The sequence below is a fragment of the Apteryx mantelli genome, chromosome Z (assembly GCF_036417845.1).
Source record: "Apteryx mantelli isolate bAptMan1 chromosome Z, bAptMan1.hap1, whole genome shotgun sequence".
NCBI classification, from domain to species: Eukaryota; Metazoa; Chordata; class Aves; order Apterygiformes; family Apterygidae; genus Apteryx; species Apteryx mantelli.
In genome coordinates this window covers 76,360,517-76,383,140 of record NC_090020.1, presented here as the reverse complement: position 1 = coordinate 76,383,140, position 22,624 = coordinate 76,360,517, and the positions used below count along the sequence as shown (strand labels likewise).

General features: G+C 53.1%; 1 protein-coding gene across 2 annotated transcripts in view; it reads right to left on the bottom strand.

Annotated features, from left to right (window-relative positions):
* ATOSB (atos homolog B) overlaps positions 1 to 20,715 on the bottom strand; it is a 40,866-nt gene extending 20,151 nt beyond the window's left edge. For both annotated transcript variants that reach the window (XM_067316096.1, XM_067316095.1), the window contains exons 1-2: positions 20,676 to 20,715; positions 14,533 to 14,618 (exon numbers count right to left, since the gene is read on the bottom strand). The gene's annotated coding sequence lies outside the window, so the exon portion shown is untranslated. The remainder of the gene's footprint in view (positions 1 to 14,532; positions 14,619 to 20,675) is intronic.
* Positions 20,716 to 22,624: the final 1,909 nt, after the last annotated feature.

Sequence of the window (22,624 nt, the reverse complement as noted above, 5' to 3'; positions counted from 1 at the left end):
ATGGAGATGCCAACAAGGCAAACTCCTCTAAGAGCACAGGACACCCTCACTCTCAATTCACACAGTTCACTTGGAGCAGGGGCAGAAGGTTAATCTGCAACAACTGAACTCACAATCTGCGACAGGCAAAGCAGATGACTGGTCACCCATGGCAGGAGGGAAACCACTCAGCCAGGCTCGGCAGAGGGACTCCACCACGTCCTACCCCAGCGTGATGCCTCCCACAAGTGGACAAGATGCACAACCGCATGCAAGCCCTTCCTCCTCTCACCTGAACAGGCTGAACAGGCTGCAAACACAACGCACTGCAGCATGCCAGCCTGCCTCAGCCCCAGGGCAGGGCCAGACCTCCAGGGTATCTCTGGAGAAAACTGGAGCCTGTTAATCTCCATCCCTCCCAGCCAAGCATATAGCCAGCGAGGACAGCAGGTACCTGCAGCTGGCCTGAGCAACAGAGCCCTACAGACCTTAGGGACACTACTTGCCACAACACTGAAACCAGTGAGCACTGTTTTGGTTTGAGAATTTGATCCACAGCTCTGCTTGTTAGAGATACCAGGTGCATATTTCAGTTCCCATTGCCACGTGCCCACGTCACCCTGCGTTGGGAATCCCAAGTACCTGCTCCAAGAAGTTTGGCCCTAAACACATAGAGCTTTGGCTTTACTGCTGTGGCACCATTATGGGGCTTACGACCATCATGCCCATAGGGGACCTGCCCCCAGGAGCGATGGGCAGCACCATCTGAAGGAGTCAAACTCATCGGCGACCAGCTAGGGAAGACAAAAACAAAACAGCCCAGAACAGGTCCCTGGATGAGGAAAGCGGCCCTCCACGATCCCCTCAAGCATCCCCCAGGTTATGCAGCAGGGCCAGAGCCCAGACCACAGGTGGGCTTTTGGAGTCAGCATCACCCTGTGCCCCCAGGCCTGCAGTGCATCATCCCAACCCGGTTCTTCCCACATGCCATAATCACTCAATACAAAACTATCCATTTATCCTTCTCTGTCCCAGCAGGGATCATTAATTTTTCCATCCTCCTCCCAGTCTCTCAGAGTGCAGGGGAGGGTTAGTGGACAGGGTCCGACCAGGACAGAGACCTGCTCAGTTTGCCCAGGGCTGGCTGGACAACCCACAGCCTCCTGGGGACAAGGATTCACCCCATGTACTGGAGGCTGGGATACCTGGTCACTGCACTGCTCCCCCACGGTGCTTGTCTTCGGTGTCTCCCAGGAAAGCCTCAACACCATGGGATCCCCAGGCCCCACCAGGACGGCAGAGTACTGAAGGAGAGAGGAGACAGGAGCAGAGAACAGGTTCAGCACTTGCCCAGGCCACGTGTGGCACGTGGCTGAGCCAGATCCCAGGGATCCTGGCCCGTTCCCTCTGCTCTGCTGCCTAGGCCGCGCTGCCTCTGCAGCAGCCACAGGCGCTACCTTCACTTGCCAAGCCCTGAGGCTTTCCCAGCTCTCCTCTGGCACCTTCATCCCATTGCCTGGAGGACCAAGCCTGGGCTGCCAGGCCCCTGGGCTCCCTTAAAGCCCAGCTCTGGGAGAGCACCTGCCTTTGGCTTCCTGTTGACTCATTCCCCTGTGATTCACCCCCTCCTCCTGCCTGACTCACCCATTTATGCCACAGCCCTGTGTGTGCAACCCTGCCACAGTTGTCAGGGCAATGCCACAAACTCTGCAAGGCAGCAAATCAGGCAGGAAAACTGGCCAGGCTGCACCAAACACCTCGTCTCCTGCAGCACGCAGCAGCAGAGATGACGCCACTGGCTCAAGTCCACATCGGGGAGACGGGGGCAGCAAGGCAGACCGGGAGTGGGAGTGCTGCCATGTGTAAGCACTGCCGAGATAAGGAGCGAGGCTGGGGGAGGGTTTCCTCCAGGCTCCCAGGCTGTCTTCCAGGCAAACCCGTTCACTTTATCAGGCCTTTGGCAGCCTGTTCCCCACCTCTGGCTCTAGGAGGGTTACCCGGCACTGCCACAGCGCAGATCCATATGCTAGCTGCCTGCTGACTAACTTTCCTTCAGGTACAGCCAACACATGCCCTCCCAGGCCACCCCAGGGCATGCCTTTTCTCAGTTTGGTTCTCCAGGTGACTGCCAAAGACAGAGCTGGAAGCCCAAGACTCTCCCTGGGAAGAGGAGAAGAGGAGGGGAGCCACTTGGTTCATCTCATTACCCAACTCTGCTAAACAACAGGGTGGGCAGCCCTACAGATGGCAGAGGGGTGACCAAGGGACAGGCACAGAGCTTGGGCAGAGGAAGACTGTGCTTTCAGAGTCCTGGGAGCCAGGAAGAGCTCTCTTGTAAAGCACGGCTTTGGTCACTAAGCATCAGCTAGTGCCGCAGTCCTTGCAGGGCCCACAGGCTTGGCCAGTTCCTGAGTCCAGACAGTACAAGCTATATGCACAATGATGCTGTCTCTGCAAACTGCTTCTCAGACTAGTGATTCCCTTAATACTAGGGGCAGTAGCTCGAATGAAACAAGCTTTGCCCCAAATCCTCTCCTTTCACATTCACCCTAGCATCATTCCCTTCCAAAGGCTCTTCTAAACTCAGCCTCTCTCTTAGAAGGGACCAGAGTAGACAGAGGCTACAAAAGGAACACTGCACATCACATCACAGCTCCTCACCATGCTGGAGCCCAGCAAGAGCTACAGCACAAGCCTCCCAGCCGTTGAGAGGCTCTGTGTACCAGAGCACATCCATCTGCGTCAAAGAACGCACGAGAGAGCAGGCGTGCGCAGAAGATGCTGGTCTGTGCAATACGCCTGGTGTGTGGATCTGTGCTTCTGCTTACAGCAGCCTCATGGCTGAAGGATCCATTTCCCGTCGATTATGGGAAAAAAATACAGGGATCGGACATAGACTCTTCTTTTACCCTTTCTGCTCCATACCCTGCAAGTCAGAGTCATGCTGATGAGGGGCTCTGGTCATATCCACCCAGGAGCACTTGGCTAGCTGTCGCATTTTTTCTACAGCCACATGCAGGTTACTTAGGACAGGCAGTGCTGGTGCTACAAAAGGAGAAGGCAGCCGAGCATTGGGTCTCCAGCAGGGTCACAGAGCCCCAGCCGGGTCAGAAGGCCCTGCCATCTGGGAAACTAAGGCCAGACTAACCGATGCTTTGCCTACGGAGGGAGGAACAATGTCTCAGGCTGAGAGTTCATGTATTTAATAGGGACAAAGAATGATTTTCTGCCAAAGTTCAGGACTATATGCCAAAACTGCTGGTTCAGCTAATGGATCTCCCTGGATTTTTACCTGTATGACACAGAGGTGCAGTATCCAGTGCCTCCTGATCCTCACCATACACTCACAGATCCTTTGTCCCTTTTCAGGGAAAAGAAAACCAAAACACAGAGAACAGGAGTCTTGTCCAGGGTCACATAGGGAGCCAGTGACTTCCCCCACACACCACCCCTCCTTTCATCAGGATGCTTCAGTCCCCAGGGTCTCTTCTAGGGAGGCAGGGTGAGAGATTTGCACTGCTCACTGCATGTCATCAGCAAGGTCAAAGGCAGAGCCAACACCATGGTCACGGTGTCACCAAGGTCACAGAGCTGGGTAAGCGTCTGAACAAAACTTAGCAGCCACCAGTGGGACAGGCCCAGCAATTAAAATGGACATACTTGAATCAGCCTGTCAGTATTGAAAAAGATGGGCTTCCCTGTGAGCTCTGGGAGTCTCTGAGACAGCAGAGAGAACCTACGTGAGCTCCTAGACCAGGTCAGGTCCCTGCTCTAGCCCCAGGGAAAAGGGGGAGCTGAGAGCGAACAACAATGATGTGCCCGACATCCAGTTAGAGCAGCTAGCGAACTGCTCTGATTTGAGCCAAACGGAAACAATTTCCCAGGAACAGCTCTCCACTTGTGAATAACAGATGTAACACGCCATCCTTAACACCACCCTTCAGCCAGGCTCTGGGAAAAATGGACAGGAGCTAGCTAAGCTACTGTTGCTTTTGAGGTCTCTCCCACATCAAGCAGGATCCCTTGCAACTGCCTTGTGGTCCTCTTCTACAGCCCAAGTGGCAAAAAAGAGTGGCAGAGCATCCCTCCGAAGGACAGAGACAGCACCTTGTTGCCTTGAAATAGCATATTTCAGGCCAGCCAGCTGGGAACTGTCAGCAGAGAGGAGCCAGTTTATTCACCCATCTTTATGTCAGACTTGCTTCTATAGCACAGCTGCTGCAAAGGGCAGGATGGGAAGAGAAGTTGGGGCAACTATAGAAGGAGAAGTTCAGGCTCTCTGAATGTGGATGGGGGCAGTTTGCTAAGCTGCAAGAAGTACGTGAAGTTGATGCTTCTGCTGAAATATTTCCTGGTTACAAGGGTTGACTCACAGATCACTAGTTTGAGAATGAGCAATCTACCAAGGTGAACAGAGGAAGTCACCGCTTCCAGGAACCCCTTGCTGGGTTGTCCTTCTCACAGCAGCTCTCTGCTCCCTACATTTCTCCCTGCCCAGGACTTGAAAAAGTAGAAGAAGCCTCAATGCCACTAACTTACATGCTTGCTGTAGTGACCTGCTCAGAGCTGCCAGCAAAAGGACAGAGGCTGGAACAGAGTATGTGCCTCTCTTGGCCTCCCCTCTCTGCCAGGTCCCTGGCGGAGAGAATAGCTGGACCTGGCCCCCAAGACTCATGGAGTATTCCTGGGAACACTTTTCATCTCCTGGCCAGAGCACAGCAAAGGGTCAGCCCTTTGTTCCAAAAAATCACATCCAAGGTTATCTGTTCCAATGCAAGGACCAGATGTGGAATTTCTTTAAATAAAGGCTTAGATTGGGGAGCACATGTCTGTGGCAAGGGATGGAGCTGAATGGCCAAGCATCTGCTAACCCAGCCTGAAAGAGTTTTAAGAACTAAACTGCCTTTTCTGGTCAGTAACACAAATTCAAGGTTGCTAAAATTGGAAAGCGTGCCGTGTGGTTCACAGCTGGCGCTTACCCTTCCTGCAAGCTGGAAAACCCCCTCGTCTTGGCAGCCCTGAGCAAACCCCCCCACGGGGGCATGCTCACTTTGACTCAGCACATCCTGCAGCCTCCTTGCACAACCTGGGCATGCTGGCCGGCTGGCTCATGCCATCAGAGACTCAGGATGGAAACTTGCCGTGTCCTCTTTCCACCTTGCTGTGGGAAGGGAAACAGATTTCAACCATCCATCCCTTCCCTGCTTCTTTTGCTGGCCCCTCTGCTGCTGTGCCCCACGTGGCAGCCTGAGCAGACAACACTAAGCAGAACAGCTAGGAAAGCAGCTAAACTTGGGCTTTCCTGCTTAACTATGCATGCACAATCCAGCCTTGGCCTGGGCAGGTCATTTAAAAGCTGACTTCCCCCTTCTTCCTTTTGTATGGGCAAAACATGCCTGCAGGCACCCAGGACTGCCTCCTCTTCTGCATTTTGGAGATGCCCTCCCTTGAGGCATTACTCTCTGCTAATTGTAGCCTATGCCTGCTGAGAGCAGGTCAGAGAGGCCCAATGCTGACTGCATTGGCAATGAACAAATCCATGTGGGAGCAGCTGCAAGCATCTCCTCACCCCACACTTCTTTGATATCTCTTACAAAACACCTGTCTGCTCCACTGCCAATCCACTCAGGCGAGACAGCCTCACTGCTCTTCCCCAAGGAACGAAAGGCATCCTCCCACCAGCAAGCAAAAGCTCTTTCTTCCTCCTTTTCTCCAACAAAGTTTCACACCAGGATCCTTCCCACCAGGACTGTTTCCTCCATCTCACTGTCAGTCCTCCTCCAGGCCCAGGCTCCTGCTTTCTTTGCCCTTACCAATAGTCATCTGTTCTTATCTCCTGATTAGTGTTACCAGAATGTACTGATATGCCATTGTGTCCTCTCTCAGCAAAACAATTCTGCATTGCAGGAGGGAGATTCTCCACCACATTTGCCACAGCGCTTGACAGATTCACTAACAGCCCCAACAGCAGGGACAGGAATGGCACAGCTTAACCACTTTCATGTCAATGAGTAAGATATGGAGAAGTCCTATGACTCACCTGAAAACCTGAACTAAGCATACAATCCTAGCCTCCCGGCTCCCAGCCTTATGCTCAAAACACTCATGCATCTCAGGATACAGTTCCAGTTTTCACTCTGCTCTTAAAGCTATCCATGAATTCGCTCTTTTTTTTTTTTTTGCATGTTTGAGTAAAGACTTGGATCCTCTGGTCCAGCTTCAGGAGCTGAGGACAAGTTTCTACGTACTGACCTCAGCTTGGCTCTGCATTTTCACCACACACCTCCAAAAGCTCTTTGAGGCCTGGCCCATCAGATAAGACCTGTTAAGACTTCCTGGAACCAGGTCCTAAGTGTAACTAACCTCTGCTCCTCAGCTCTAGCTGAACACAGCTAGCTCTAGCACCCACACCAGGGAGGCCAGCATCCTTTAAGATGTCTAGATTTGGTGCAGTAGCAAATCACCACTCACCTACCTTCTAGATAGAGAGGCTGATGATGAAGGCTTGTTTATGTAGGCTCTATTTCAGACATTTCACTAATGTTATTAAAGTTACTGTTTCTCTACTGCATTTGTCATGATCACAACAAGGTTGAGAGTCCAAGGTTGTTGTCTAGTTCAGCAGGATCACTAAATGGGAAAGCAAAGCTCATGCTGCGGAATGATGCGCAGCTATTGTGCACTGCTCACCTACGAATTTCCTGGCATCTCTCTTCAGCTTCAGGTCACTCAGTTGCCTGGTTCCATCTTCTTGGGGACTCCTTGAAGAACAGACCCTTTCGGTTCCCCCTGGGAAAGCGAGTTCAGGTGGTATTTCCTGTTATTACTATGTGAAGCACCACATTATCTTTCCCCCCAGCTCTATTTCCCAGGACACAACCTATTAGATTAAATTCATTATCCCTATCACTTAATAGCACAATCTTTTCATTTCTCTCTTAACACACATCTGAGACATATCAAGTTTCAGACAAGCTCACTTGAAGGGTAATTCCATGCTCTTTCCTTGCAAAGATTTGTAGAAGTCGTCATATATTTTCTTTTTGGTGCTTTAAAAAAAAAAAAAAAAAAAACTCGTCTTAGGGGTTCATTTTAAGACAGACTTTAACTTTTCTTTCCAGACCATCATTTCGGTTGCAGCTTTCTCAGGCTCTGGAGGGCAGCACTCTCACCACTGCTTGTACTGGTACAGCTCCATCAGCAAGCCAATGTTTGGAGCTGTGTTGTAGGGAAACTTTCAAGGGCAAAATGCTTTTTCCTATCCAAAAGCAACCAGCAGATGAGTACAGGCATTTCCTGGTACACTGTTATTCCTTGCTTCAAGCCCCTGCTGCAAGACAGGCCTCTGATAGCAGCCTTCCTACCGGAAGCATCACTGGGTTTTCTTTGGTTACTCTAGCAGTATGATATTGTAGAGAAACACAATTAAAGAGAGCTGTAATCTATAATAAGTCATTCCTACTGAACTGCCCGGAAGAGAGCTGCAGAGGAGAAAGAGGAGAGCTATTCCAAATCAAGTCTGTTTCCTCAACAAATACAAGCCATGAAACAGCCCTTCAGCTACAGGAAACAGGCACAGCAGCAAGAGAAGCACTTTCAGGATAGCAGCCTGATGCCACAAATTCATGTGTTCTCTCTGTGAAGACTTATCACATGGCCAGGACAGATCATGGCAAATCCCTTTAGATCCCAGATGGTAAGCCTAGGGGAGAGGTAGGCAGGCCAGTCCAAGACAAAAAGCTAAAAATACGCTAGTTCCTCAAAAACTGTTAATATTTTTGGTTGTTGCATGCTCCTAGAAGATGAATTGGAAAAAAAGCTCAGACCTACTACTCAATGCCATAACTGCTTTCTTTTGCTGGCACCCACAGCAGAGGGCCACAAGAAGTGAATTACTCTCTTGTCCACTACTGGTCCAGCTACACCAATCTCACCAGTGATGGAAACATTGGCATAGAAAGGATGCAAGTGATTGTGCTAACCTGTCTATGCTACACTTTCTCTGCATAGCTACAGCATTGCTGATCGGCAGTAAGAAAACCCCAGTACAGACAGTCCAGATATGCTTTCCCCAAATCTGAGCTGAGCAAAAAGTTGGCTCTTGTGAACTATTCTTTATGCATCTACCAGACAGGGATAGCTGCATAGCACCACTGGGCTCAGCTATCTTCTCACAATTTAGGGAATGCAAGTAGAAACACCCACCAAGCCAAAGTTTCCCTCTGGGCTCAAGGACGCATCTTTTCTCTACTGAAGTCCCCAGCACTGTTTCAACAGTGGCAGCATTAGGGTTGCTGCTGATGTCCAGAAGGACATTAGCCAATTTTTCAGAGTGACACTGTTCAACATGGTGTCCCCATCTGACTATTAGCAGGCATGCATGTTCCAGACCAGCCTAGGAGATGGCAACAGCAAAATGCAGCACGTAACCACACAGTACTTTCCGAACTTGAACAAAACAGCTCAGGCAGAAGGAAATCTCTCTTGGCTGCCTCTCCCTAAATGCTTATTCCAGCACTGCATGTCTAACTCCTCCCCAAATCGGTAGCTGAGAATGTGACCCCACTGCCTTTGGGCTTTTCTGTTCCTTTGTGCTGTGCTTAAAAATGTATAGTATGAGCAGGCAAAACAGAAAAAGAGGGAGCAGCACTCAAAAGATGACACAACTATAACTCATCAGGTCACAGCACTCAGGATCCTTAGACAAAGATCTCAGCATGCTAGGTGCTATATAAATGCAAAAAAACCTCCACTCTCTGTCCTAGAAGCTAGCAATCAGCACCCCAGCACACACATACTTCAGTCTTATCCACTGGGCTCTGCTGCCACTCTATGATATTTCACAGTACACCTTGGGGGTCTCAGATTGGAGGAAGGATCAGAAACAACAAGCTGCAAAAATGGGGTCAGAGGGAACTACTGTTTAGCTCAATGAATTTTGGTCACACTCTGCCATTACTGTGCCCATAATATTTTGTAATGCCAGTTCTAGCACCAAGTGCTGAAGGTCAAATTCATGAAGAGCAGTTCCTGAGCTGTCAATTTGAAATTGCCCTCAATGCCAGATACCAGTGTCTCAGCTTCCCCCACGGGAAGGGAGATTCAGCTACCAGTTCAGAGCGAGCAAACTGTTCCCCTTCGTAAGGAACAGGAACGTTCTTGGAAGCCTGAGGGAGGAAGGGAACAGCTGTCTCGCAAGCAGCTTTCACTCAGGGTCCACATTCCAGTTTCCATCTACCTGTTTGTTCTCTCTTGGGAACACCAGGGTCTGGAGTCCAGGGGACATTTTACAAACAAGTCTAACCCATTAGGGAGCTTTAAGACAGTAGGGACTGTAGCACGGGATAGAGTTGGGCAGTCTATACAGATCTTAGAAGCACCCTAAATCTGATGCGGATACTATGGCAGACTACAAAGAGTGAAACAGTTTTCATAGGCATTTCTGAGGCTTTGTATTCTGGTTCACAGATGGAAGGAGGGCTCACAGCTTGGGCAAAGGATCACGACATTTGTGAATACAGGGCCACTCAAGCAGCCCACAGATGTGCATCCTTTCCCCTCCAGTTCCGCCTGAACATCCTAGTCCCAGCTGAATTCTGACCACAGGCACCGTAACAGTGTGCACCACCCCATAACAGCCCCATAGGTCTGACCCGCACAAGTTCAGAGCATCCTCCGAAAGTGGGGCAGGCTCTCTGTCGTTCAGGGCTGGGGACAGAGCTGGCAGCAGGGCATTGCAGTTCACTGTGAGTGCTGACCTTTGAGAGGTGTAGTGAGAGAGGTTTACAGCTCCCGCACTGGTGCATGTTAAGATGAGCAAGTTCCGCTTGTTTCCAGCCAGTCCCTTCCCCCTGGCTCACACTCAAGGCTTTAGGCACTTTACAGAAGACAGGTCAGGTCCCAATCGCACTCGCATTGTAGCCAGGCTGGAGCTTGGCTTCCGGACTTATTCCCTCTGTGCAATGAGCAGGACGATGCTCCCTGCTTCATTCAGTAATGGGAACGAGGCCCCCTACCAGGGTCTGGGAAGGGGTATGCCCATAGGCAGCTTCAGAAATATTTAACTCTTCCTTTACCTGCTCTGGGCGGGAGTCTCAGGGTCATATCACACAGCTAATTAGAGCGTCTGCTTTCCATCAGCCTACAGAAACCCTGGAGCAAGGCAAACAGGCTACACGGGATGGACAGCACAGTACAGGGCCAGGCATCCGTGGGAGATGCAGAGATGGCTGGATCCACTGACACCGATTACCTGAGGATGAGCAAGGGCAGCAACATGACAAGCTATTCCCTGCGATTCAGTGAGAGGGCTTAGGAGAGTGGCTTCTTTCGGGCTGGGCCTGCTCTGCAACTCCAGGCTTCAAACAGAACAGGCCTACGAACAGGAGCTGCCTGTCCGTCCTCCAGCAAGGGGCAAAAGAGGAGGAACTGGACAAAACACCCCCAGCCACCCACCCCAAGGCTGCCCGGGAGCCTGGGGAGAATAGCTCTGGGGGGGGCCTGGACGTCAGGTTAGCACGTGAGGAGCCCAAAGGCACGGAGCCCAGGGCACGACTGGGACAGGCTTGCCAGGAAGGAGTTCCTAAGGGCGGGATGGGATCCCGGCCACCCGGGATACGTCGAGGGCTGCGCGTTGGCCCTGGCTGCTTGTCCGCAGCAGCACAGGCTGGGGAAAGCGCGCGCTGCTGCCAGCGGCGGGTTGCCATAGCAATCCCCCCAAGCATGTCCCGCTGCCTCCCTCCTTTGTCTCGGCTCCCCCCAGGCTCGCTGTCCCCTCCCCGCCGCCCCCAACGCGGTGCATCCCGTACGCCACCTGCTCCGGGTGCCCAAAAACCTCACCGGGCTCCCCAAAAGCTCCACATCACCCCAAGGAATATAGGGGGCAGAGGTGGAAGCCCACCCCCATGAGTCATCATCCCTATCCCCTTCACGGGCCAGGCGCCTACTCTGGGCGCAGGTGCTTCACACCCGACCTTGCCTGCTCCCAAGGTGCGATTCGGGAGCGCTGGGCAGCCAGACCAGGGGGTACAGAGGCCCCCTCTAGCTGTTACCTCCCTGCTGCGTTGCAGCGGGGAGGATGCACTGCCAGTCAGCATTAGCATCTGTCAAGGCAAGCGTTCCCACGCTGCCTACCCCATGTGGTGACACGCAGTCCCCTGCCCAGCCCAGACAGCCCTCTCACGCTGTCCCCAGCAGCACAGGAGGGCTTTCTGGATGTCAGAAAGCTCCACACACCTCTTTCTATGTTGTGCCAGTAGCAGGTTTGAGGGAAACAGAGATCCAAGACTCTTCTTGTTGCAGCCTAGCAGGCGGCATCCCTTAAGACAGTAAGTCTCTGGTCTCCAGTCCCAGACCATTTCCACTTTAGGCAGGTCTGTTCTTCTGCACTTAACCTTGCTGTGGCTTGAACTGGAGACAAGATCCTGCTTCACTTCCTGTCCTAAAAACTGTTGTCGACTGTTGGTATGTGCTGTTAAACAATTATCCAACCCAGCATGTAAGCAGAGGTCCTCTCTTTCTCTCCTTTCCTACAGACACATGAGAAGCAAGGGAAAGACAAAAGACCCTGCTAAACCGCATTCAGGTGTGATACCTGCCAACATCTTGTGATGAATTAATTTAATGACTTAACAGAATGGATTAAAAACAAAACAAAACAAAACAAAAAAACTCTGAAAAGCTCAACTTCCCTCCCCACTGCTGTTCCCTCCCTTGCCCTTCCCCAGATCCAGGAAGGCCCACCACAAATGGTTACATCATTTGAGCACACAGCAGACACTAGCAAAGCCTCAGTCCTGATCCAGGATGAGTCATGGGGCTCAGGAGACCATACAGCTTCCTTCTGATACCATTAACCATGTCTTGGCCCAACTTTATTTTTAGCCCATTTAAAACTGCAGAGCTATGTGTTGCCTCAACACGAAACTTAGCAAAGCTCAGAGTTAACCTCAGCTCAGCTGGCACACATGACAAAAATAACATGAGCAGGTGGAAACCAAAAAGTTCAGAGGGGCCAAAAGTACTGGGTAAATAAACAAGGGAGAGGCCAGAAGGCCTCACCCTGTGCTATGCTTGGTTGGAGAACCTCAGTGGCAGATGCCACGCTGCCATCCAGCCGTACAGAGAAGGCCAGAGCGGTGCTCTCATCTCCCTCAGTAGTGGGTCTTGGGGTATTTCCACACCCAAAGGCTTTGTGGAAGACTGCATTCTGTGGTGGATGCACCCATCCAAGACAACAGGAACTGACTGCTGCAACAGGAGGGATGCTGCATTTTTTGGCAGGCAAAGGCAGGGAAACTGGTGGTTTATAGCCAGCTTCCCACTGTGCAATGCATAGGCATCCGCAAAAGCAAGGTCCAAAGGGAAAAGAGGTTGCTGGCACTAGGGCTAGAAAAAGGGGTCACATATACATCTGATAGGGAAAGGGTTTTGCTTAGACACCTTAAGTAACTGAGGAATCAAAGTTCTTCCTAATCCCTGAGACACTATGGCCCTGCAAAACCTCTGCACACTAGGATACAGGACTCTCACACAGCTCTTAGCAGGGAGCCGGCAGGATTGCACACAAATAGGAGTTCAGAGGGACACAGGCAATGTTCAGAGGCCTAAAATTAGCCCCAGCAGATGATCCTCTACTCCATTCTTGGGAGCAGTGAGAACTGAACAAGGATTCAGCTGTCCCAACGCTCCCAAGAACAAGATCTTTGAATGCCCAGCCTACTTGTAACAGAGATGGTAGGGCAAAGAGGGGATTCCTCACATAACTTCAGTGCCAATACCCACAAGGAACCCAGGGCCCCATCTCTGAAGGGGGAGCAGCATTTCTTTGGGGTTTCCTGCGGAAATAAGATCTAGCACTAGATCAGCTAGTAAGGTCAAAGGACAATGGTAGCCAGAACGTGCTAACAACAGACTGAACAGTGCCATACTAACCACTTTTGGTTGAGGTTATACCCCGTCTTTGCCAGGTCTATGGAGCTTGCAAGCAAGGGCATCACGCCCCATTCTTGACAGAGGCACCAAAAGTCTATCCAAGAGTCTGCAAAGTGTAGATCAGGAGGCAGAGTGATGTGGCAGTGCACAGCCAGCACCACTGCTGGCTGGGAAAGACAGCAATGTGCAAGGGTCTTGGGGAGAGGAGGTAGCTAAGGAACTAGAGTTCCCTGAGTACACAAGAAGTGTGCACCTGGAGGGGAGGGTTCGTCCACCATGTCTGTGAGCAAGCATGAACCTCACCACCTCACTGACAAATGGTCTGAAAAGCAATTTATGCCATGTCCCAATACTACACCCAAGCTCTTTGCCTGAGACAGAAGAGAGTCCTTGGGCTACCTGAGGCTTTCTGAACTGAGCATGAGCCCACAAACAGCAAGTGCCCTGAAGGGGGAAACCTCCCCCTCATTTTGGCAGGTATATCACTGTATCCCCTACACCGGGCACAGCTCAGACCATCCTAATCTCCACACCAAACTTTAGCAGCAGTAAGACCTGGGCTTACAGGGATTTCCAGGCAAAAGAGCAAGCCACAAGGGAGTGAATGGCCCAGCAAAGAGCCCTGCATCCTGGCCCCAACCTCCTTGGCAGACACATCAGAGGAAGAACCACAGGGAAAAAGCAAGGAATTCTTGCCATTTGCTGGTCTTGCTCTCTGAACATACAGCCCAGTCATGGACTAAACAGGGGCTCCCCCGTGCAGCCTCTCCTGGCTGAACTGCACTTGAGCTCTGAGGTAAGAGAAGGACTTAGTTTAGTTTTCCAAGGGTGAAGTACTGCTGAAGGCTCTCTTCCCAATGAGAGCACACTGTGCGGGCTGGGTGGGCACTACTGCATCCTACTGCAGGCAGGCACACAAGCATCCAGACACAGGGACAGGGCAGGAAGTTCACAGCCATCACAACCTGCTCCATTGAGGTCACTTCAGATCAGTGAGGGCCTGACTGTTAGATTCCTTTACAGTGGCAATAGAAAGGCTACCAGCCCTCCTGAAACACTTCACTGTCACTCTGAGCCTCATTCGCCATGGCCAAGGACCTGGCCTCCCTTCTAGAGCCACAAAATCCTGGCAAAAAGGCAGGCAGAGCCTGACTTGTTCTGACAGAAACCCAGGATCATGCCTGTCATGAACTCTAGGCAAGGTCTTAGCTCTGTTTTTTCAGGTGAAGGACAGTGAGCAGCAGAGACCAACAGTTGGGAAATGCTCTTGTTCAATGTGCCAGTGCGTGAAAAGACAGGTTCAGCAAGCAGCACAGACAACAAGTTCCCAAGGGCTTAAAATATACTGCCTTTGAGCTTTTTGACTGCATGCAGGGTTCAGCAGTCTTAAGAGGACAGGTCATAGACATCCAGCCTCCCTTAGCCACACTGCCAGTGAGGTGGGAAGCAGGAGCATTCAGGAAGCCCAGACTCTGTGAACACCTGGCTGTGGCGACACTGGCCCCAAAGAGTTGACCCCAAGTATTGAGGAGAGGGAGGAGGAAAGGACGGTGTTCCCAGTGACCATCACACAGCCCTGATAAAGGAAGGGAAATAGGTAATGACCAGACTGGTTCTAACCTTGGTGCAGGTTGGAAAGGCAGCTCTCAGCTGTCGGCACCCACACCGTGGTCTGTGGATTGCTTGTTCCAGCTGTGCTGGGTTGCCTGGAAAGACAAGTGCACAGTGCAGAGATACAGGTTAAACGCAGCTGTGGAATAACCTGCCCACACAAGAAGACCCTCTGAACAGTAGACAGTCAGTAACTGCTCACATCCCAGGGCAGACAGGCTTGTGGCATGCGCAGCACAGAGACCCCGAGCACTCCAGCACCTTAAGATCCCACAGCATCTTTTACCAGCGCTAAGGCCATCCCTCTGGTTACAGTCCCCCCACTTCTTCCACCTCACCACCCCAATTCCCTGTGTGACTCCAGGTGAATGTATGATTCCCTCAAAGAGCCAGAGCTGGATCCCTGGAGAGGGTTGCTATGGTCACTGCCACTGTCCGCATTCACTGAATTAAGTAGGAAGTAAAGGAGTTTTTACACTCTTGGCTTCATTCTTCTCTACCCTCTGCAGCTGTGCTTTGCTCCACCACACAAGGCTTTGCCTGTACTTCGGTGGGTGCACTGGCATATGGTTTAGCTGCTAGTGCAGACTCTCACTAAGGTCTCCACAAGCTACCCACTAAATCAGACTGCAGGAACACAGAGCCACGGCAGAAAGGGCCAAACTTTGCTGCCGGATAAGTCAGAGCTCTCAACAACCTAAACAGACCGAGCCAAATTGAACATTGTAGCGTTTCCCAGGCTACAGCAAAGGGGGGAAACGACAACTGCTTAATAGAAATCTCCGTGAGGCCTGCCAGAACTGTCACAAAGACGTTGTTTAAAACTCCTCCCCAGGTTCCCAGTGCTGTAATTATAGCCTACTGGAGATCACATTGTGTGGGAGCTAGGCCCTTGTGCCCAGCAGGCCTTGAAAATCAGGACGGTAACAGCCTCCCCAAAACCCTGTCCAACATTCCCCCAGCCCCAGGCACGATCAGCGAGAGCCGGTTAAGGGCAGTCTCTGCTCCCCAGCCTGGCCTCTTGCATCGGGTACCACTCTGTGGCACGCAGGCGATCTGCAGCAACACCGGCAGCGTAAGCCAGCTCCGACCAGGACAGTGGTAGCGTGCGGAGCCCTGCAGACTGCTGAGCGGGCTGCACTGCCGATCCCCCAGAAAGCACTGGCGGTGCCTCAGTCTTTACACTGCGATGTGGAAATGCACCCTGTGCGCTAGCTCACCGGTGGTGCATTGGTCCTTGAAACAGTCATGAGGGTACCCAGCAAGCTTCTGGTGAATGCTGTCTGCACCCATACTCTGTGTGTGTGTGTGTGTGTGTGTGTGTGCGCGCATCTATTAAAAAAAACTTCCAACAGTTCTCTGCTCTGCCATATCGCCTTTTATGCAAGGCTCTCAGAAGGCTCCAAGTCTCAGCACCCTGGTGACAAGAATTGCTTTGGACACCACTGAAGCATTGCCACCCACATACTGCCCTGGCACAGGAAGTGATGGCAATCCATTCAATAGGGACTGGTTGAAAATACTCCCCAGGAAGAATGCAATTACCCCAAATGGACTGAGGCCAGGAGATCTGGATTGTCACTTTAGCTCTTGCATAAAGGTCTTTGGATCTTTGCTAACTTCCGATAACAAGAATCATAGGGTTGACATCAGCCTTGGCCTGGGACAAGGATTCATTACTAAAAAGTACTTCTGGCTGAATCACTAACCGTACTTTTTACGGCACACAGGACTTCTTTGGAGGCTTCCCATCCAAGTATTGTTCTACCATCATGCTGCTTAGCTGGCAGTGGGGGGATGGGAGGGGGGTGTTGAGGCCACTACACAGGCAAGTATGACTGCAAACCACTAGCCAGTCCTGAAAAAGCTCTCTGAAAAGCAGAGCATGTGAGCTCAACTGCTGTTCACTCAGGATTCACAATCAGCTGAGAACACTAACAGAAACATGGGGAAATATATTCACTGGCAGCTAAGCATTCACAAGACAAAGCAAACGAGACTATGAAAGAGAGGAGCAAAGGAAAGACAAAGATCTGCAAAGAAACTTCCCAGCTGAAGAAAATAGTTTTTAAGCAAATTCCAAACTTCGAGAGATCAAGTTGAATTCTCAGGAGGTTACTGTCACCTGGCTCACTTGTGCGTGGTCACAAGCAAAACCGAAAAAGAAAGGATACGAGTTGGTCAAATAACAGGGCTTCAAGAAGCAGAAATGCCAGTTGCTGCAGACAGAAAGAAGTATCAGAAACACAACCAAGCTCACACAACCCACTGGAGGAAGAGGGGGTCCCTCTTATGTGATGTAAGGTAGAGAGAAATCAGGCAAAATTCTCCCACAGAAGAATCGTACTGCCAAATAACCCACAATGACATCCTCCACAAGCCATCTGTTAACATACAAAAGACTCCCTTTGGGATTTCTCTCTTGTTGCCCTTCACACCTGTCCTGCATCAAACCTGACTCATTAATTCCTCCAGCCGTGATGTCTTCGATAAATTTGACTACAGCTATGTTGAAAGTATGCTGAGGGCATCATTTTTCTAACCAACATGGCTTCTTATTTTCCCTTCCACATCTGTCATCCCATACTTAAAGACTATAAACAGTGCATCTTCTTATTCTGTATCCAGAGAGCATCCTGTTTCTCTAGGCACTGTGGACTTCCACAAAGTAAATTACGGTGTCTACCAAATCTAGCACTGTGGGGAACAAGCACAGGCAGGGTCAGAGCACTAAGCACAGTTAAAGGACTGGGGAAGACTCTGGAGTCAAGGAACATTGACTTTCAAGAGTCCGACTAATAACCATTCCCTTGAACCATCCTCTGAGACTCAGAAGCAGTATGACAACCCTAAAAGGAGAATAGACCTGGGTGTTTCTGCACAGTCTGACTGAGAAGCAGAGGGCAGAGATGTGCCAGGAGTAAAAGCTGGTATGAGACAAAAAGTAGGAAGATGAGCAGCGCAGATGTGCTTCCCTGCCCTCAAAGTCAGCAGAACTCAGGGAGGGAACTTCCTCTCCTCCTGCTCTGCCTGCCCAGAAGGAACAAGACCTGAAATTGCCAAGAGAGCACAGTTTGGGAAAGTTCATCACCGTACCAGGAGTATATAGGGCCTGGGCACTTGGATCTGCCTATTGAGGAGGCTACCAGGAATGAAGCAACAACCCTAAGAGTGAAATTAAAGTCTTCCCTTATCCCCTGAAGTCCGTCTCTGCAGGAAGGACAGAGGTGAACAACAGAGTACAGAGAGCTCCTCTGCCCAGTTTGCTGAAGAGAGCAAGCCAAGCCTCAGACAGCAGGATCCCAAAGTCAGTACAGAGTAATTGCCACCAGCTTTCCTTCCAGCAGTGGATAAGAAACCTCCCTCATGCAGGGGAACAGAAATAAGGTGCGTCAGTGGCAGTGCTGAAACACAGCCCCAGCCCTGCCCCACTTGCAGAACGGACCCAGGCAGAGCAGGCATCCAGGGAGCAACCTCAGCCAACAAGTGCAGCTTCCTGAGAACAGCCAACTCTACAGCTGGGACAATGACCAGAGGGCTCTGCCAGCCCCACATGTCCTGGCCACCCCAGGCCCCACAGGAAGGGATGCGTTCAGAACCCATGAGAGTCAGCAGGAACCTGCCAAGAGGTCACAGGAGCAGTTGCTGCAGCAGAAGCAAAAGCAGGTGCTCTGCCTCCTCTGCAAAAGACACCGTGGCGATACATGACATCCCACCCTGAGGCAAAGTTTGTAGTATCGAGACACTGTCCCCAAGGACAAAGTATAACTCTCTTCCCATCCAGCTCCCGTTTCTGCCCTGCCCTCAGCACGGATAAAACTGCCAGGAGGCTGCAGATCCCAGCGTGCAGCGTTGCCCAAACTGGCTGCTCAGCTGTGCAGAGCTGCATGCTGGGACATGTAGTCCCCAGCAGGGCCCTCTCCCTCACTTGTGCCAGGACCCCCTCGATACGCATTACTGCTATTCTGCGAGCTGAAATGAAATAAGAAGGCAGTGAGGCTTTACAAGATGACTTAGTTCTCCAGATCCCAAAGCCTTTTTTAAAGCAGTGCTCAACCGAAAGCGACTCTGGTACTGCCAGATTTGGTATTTTCTCTCCAGTTTCACCTGCCACAACTTGTTTACCTTCCTCAGATATTACCAAGTTTGCTCAAACTCTTCTTCACGTCAGGATTCAATACTGCCACGCTAACCACAAGGTCCCAGCTGCCCCTCTTCGCTAAGGCTACCAAAAACAATTTAGGCAGAGGAGGACACGTCTTTGAGCAGATCTTCGCTTGTGTGATACTTTTCACAAAGGCACTGAATGGAAGCTGCTTTTAAATTATCCTAAAAAGCAGCATGGCATTCCCAAACCATACACTCTGCGCTTTCCACAGCGGCAGGAAACTCTACACACCTCTTAAAAAAGAAAAAAAAAAGTCTGGAAATCCCTGCCATAACTCCTTCCCCCCCCCCCATACATGTCACCATAGGGGTCATGTCCACAGGTGGTTTGTGAGCAAGCACACCACAATCCCAGCTCCCAACACGCAGACATCACATGTGCCTTTCCTAACGAGCAGCAGCTCTAGTAATGCCTTCCAAACATAACATTTGGGATTTCCAAGAGTACACTGTGCACCACCCCTGTGATTTCTGCAGAAATTGAGTACCTCAACCACAGAGAAATGTTTGAAAATCTCAAGTCTCTAGTTGCTCCTTTTACGTGAGTAAATGTCCTCCCAAACTGCCCTTCCGCCTGTGCCTCCTGTCACCAGAGGGCAGCAGGCCTCGCACCACGGATTCACATCCGCTCCAGCACTGTTTCAGCAGCCCCACACTGAAGGATGTGATTTATCCACAGGGCAGGTGCAGGCCAAGTGGGCGCTGGGCGAGCTGCATCTCCTGCTCCCCAGCTTGGCACGCTGCGTGGCAGGGGCGCAGCACAGCACGGCAGCTCTAGGTGCCCGGCACAGCCCCACAGGGACTGGTCCCTAAGGCACGGGCAGTCCAAGGGGGACAAGAGCAGCCGGTTACTCCCAGCTGGGGCTGGGTTTGAGCTGGTGCCCTAGAGGAGGAAGAGGAGGAGGAAGAGGAAGAGGCCCCATCCTGTCCGCAGTGCCATAGACAGAATGTCCATCCCCACGTCACGGTGGAGGAGGTGGCTCTGGCGGGTGATACCTGGAGACGGCACAGCTCACCTGAGCTAGCCCAGGTCATACCTGCAGCCCCGGCGCAGGGGTCAGAGCTGCCATGGGGCCTTCAGGGGTGGCAGGGAGGAGGGTGCCAGGGTGGGGGTGCAGCCCCCCAAGTAGAGCCTGCTCCACCCCAGCCACAGCACCCCCTCCCTGAGCAGGAGCCCTGTTCACAGTCCCCCACTCCTACCACAGCATCCCCCCACAGACCCCTCTCTGTTAAGGCACCCCCTGCTACAGTCCCCCCTCGTGTCACACCCTCCCCGGTCATAGCAACCCCCCAGCAGAAGCCCTGATCACAGGACTCCCTGTCATGGTCCCCCTGTTCACAGCACCCCCCTGGACACAGCCCCCCTGCCACAACCTCTCTCTCCAGTCACAGCACCTCCTGCCACAACCCAATCCCCGAACCTCCCCCCCCCCAGGTCATAGCCCTCCCTATGTTGCAGTCCCCCACCCCAGACACAGTACCCCAGTTCTCCCCGGTCATGTCCCCCTGCCCCCCAGTCACGGCATCCCCATCCCTGTGTCACAGCCCCCCCCCCCGGTCACGGCCCCCCCCATCCCTGTCATGGCCCTCCCAGTTCTCCCCGCTCACAGCCCTCCAGCCCCAGGCATGGCCCCCCCAGTCACAGCCCCCCATCCCGTCACGGCCCCCCGAGATCTCCTGCTCCCCCATCCCGGCCCCGGCCCCCCAGCTCTCCTGCCCCCCCCATCCCGGCCCCGGCCCCCCAGCTCTCTTGCCCCCCCCCATCCCGGCCCCGGCCCCCCAGCTCCCCCCGAGCCCAGCCCCCCGGCCCAGCCCCCCAGCTCTCCCCGGTCCCGGCCCCCCAACAGGCTCCCGAACCTTCTGGAACCGGGGGGGCGGCGGGGACGGGGTGCGTTAACCCCTTCGGCGCCGTCCCCGCGGCCGCGGCCCCCCCGCCGGGCCCGGCCCCGCCTCCCCGCCCCTCCCCCGCCGCGGCCGGCACCCACCAGCGCCCCCCTCCGCCGCCGCCGCCGCCTCGGCCCCGACTGCTGCGCGACTCCGACCGCTCCTTCCGGGTGCCCGCGGGGCCACGCCCCCTTCACCCGCCCCCTCCCCGCTGATTGGTGCGCTGGGCGGGGCACGGTGCGGAGAGAGGCGATCCGTGGGGCCGCGCGGCCAATGGGCAGGCGGGGGGGTGGTGACGGGCGGCGGAGAGATCCCGCCCCCATCCCGCCCCCTCCACGTGCGGGTCTGTGATGACAGCGGGGAAGGGGCGGTCTCACGCAAAGCGGCTCCCCATTGGCCGCCGCCGGAGGGGGCGGGGCCAGCCTCAGCGGCCGGTGGGGGGGCTGCCGTAGCCATGACCCTTCACCTCTGACCCGCAGCTGCCCCCCCCCCCCGCCCTACTGCCCCTGCCCCACGGTCAGGGCCCCCTGGCCGGGGGGGACCCGGCCCCACGGACGTGGGACCCCTGGCTCCATGGGCACAGCCCCTGCCCCCACAGACACAGGACCCCTGGCCCCAGCCATACTGTTCCCCCCGACCCACAGACACAGGACCCCAGCCCCATGGACACACCCCTCCGGCCCCACTGACACGGCTCCCCCGGCCCCATGGATACATGATCCTGGCCCCATGGACATCCTCCCCCTGCCCCAGCTCCACGGACACAGCCCCGCCACCCCCACGGACATGGACCCCTGGCCCCACAGACACAGCCTGCCCCAGCCCCATGGGCGCGGCACCCCCAGCCCCACAGTCATGGCCCTCCCCAGCTCCACAGTCACAGTCCCCCCAGCCCCACAGATGGGGCTTGCCTCAGCTCCGGGAACATGGCCCCCTTGGCCCCACGAACACTGCCTGCCCCATAGACACAGCCCCCCCAGCTCCATGGACATGGCCCCCCTGGCTGCACAGGCATGGCCGCCCCCACGCAGGACCATCCAGGCTCCCTCAGCTCCACAGATAAGGCCTGACCCTGGGCAGGACCACCTGGGCCATGGACACGGCCTCCCCTACCCCCACAGGCCCGGCTTCCTCAGGTGGGACCATGTGGGCACCCTCAGCCTCCGTGTGCTGACAGGACTCGGTGGCACACACACGCTGATCAGAGCGATGCTGTGCTGGGAAACGTCTATCCTGTGTCACGAATGATCTCGCAAGGATAACTGGCAGGCTGTTGTGGCCTTAAAAAATGACTAGTCACAAATATTTAGTCAGAGAACAAGCATTAAGGACAGCAGGTTTTGCTACCGTCTGATGGAGACCCTAGGCTAGATGGACCACTGGGAACAGCAGTTCTTAGGGTCTGACTTAGCTCAAAGGCCTGACCAAGGGCTATTTGGATCACTGAAAAGACTCATTAACTTCAGCAAGTTTGGTTTAGACCCTGTGAAAATCAGCCCCATAGCTGACTTGTCTTGCTTCTCAGTGAGCCACAGATGCAATGTTGCTCTAAAAATAGCAGAGACCAGTACTGTCAAACGATAAATATAACTAAGATCTCGTCTTCTGACTATGTTAGCGTGCAGCAAGCTGGATGCAAATCGACAGCACACTGGCTACTCAGCTCCGACATCCCTTTCAGCTCGCTCCCTTTTCAGGGGCATTATTTTCAGACATGCTGTCACGGACAAAGCCATGCTCAGCACACTCCAAGAATAGCCGTGCCAAAGGATGGGGCAGTACAGCCGGCCATTTCACACCCTGGCCACTACTTACTTTTCTACAGAAAGAAGTGACAGGACACGTGTGCTACTATGTGGATGCAGAGCAGCCACAAATACGGGACTCTCGTCTCTTACTGGGGCCTCAAGTTGTTATTGTAGGAGATATCTTCATAAATATCCCTTGGCTGTTCAAAAAAATCTAGCTCCATGAGGGTGTGGATTATCTTTCCACAGTTCCAGGTGTGATGATAGGAACACATCATCCATCAGTGGGTCTTTGCTCTTGA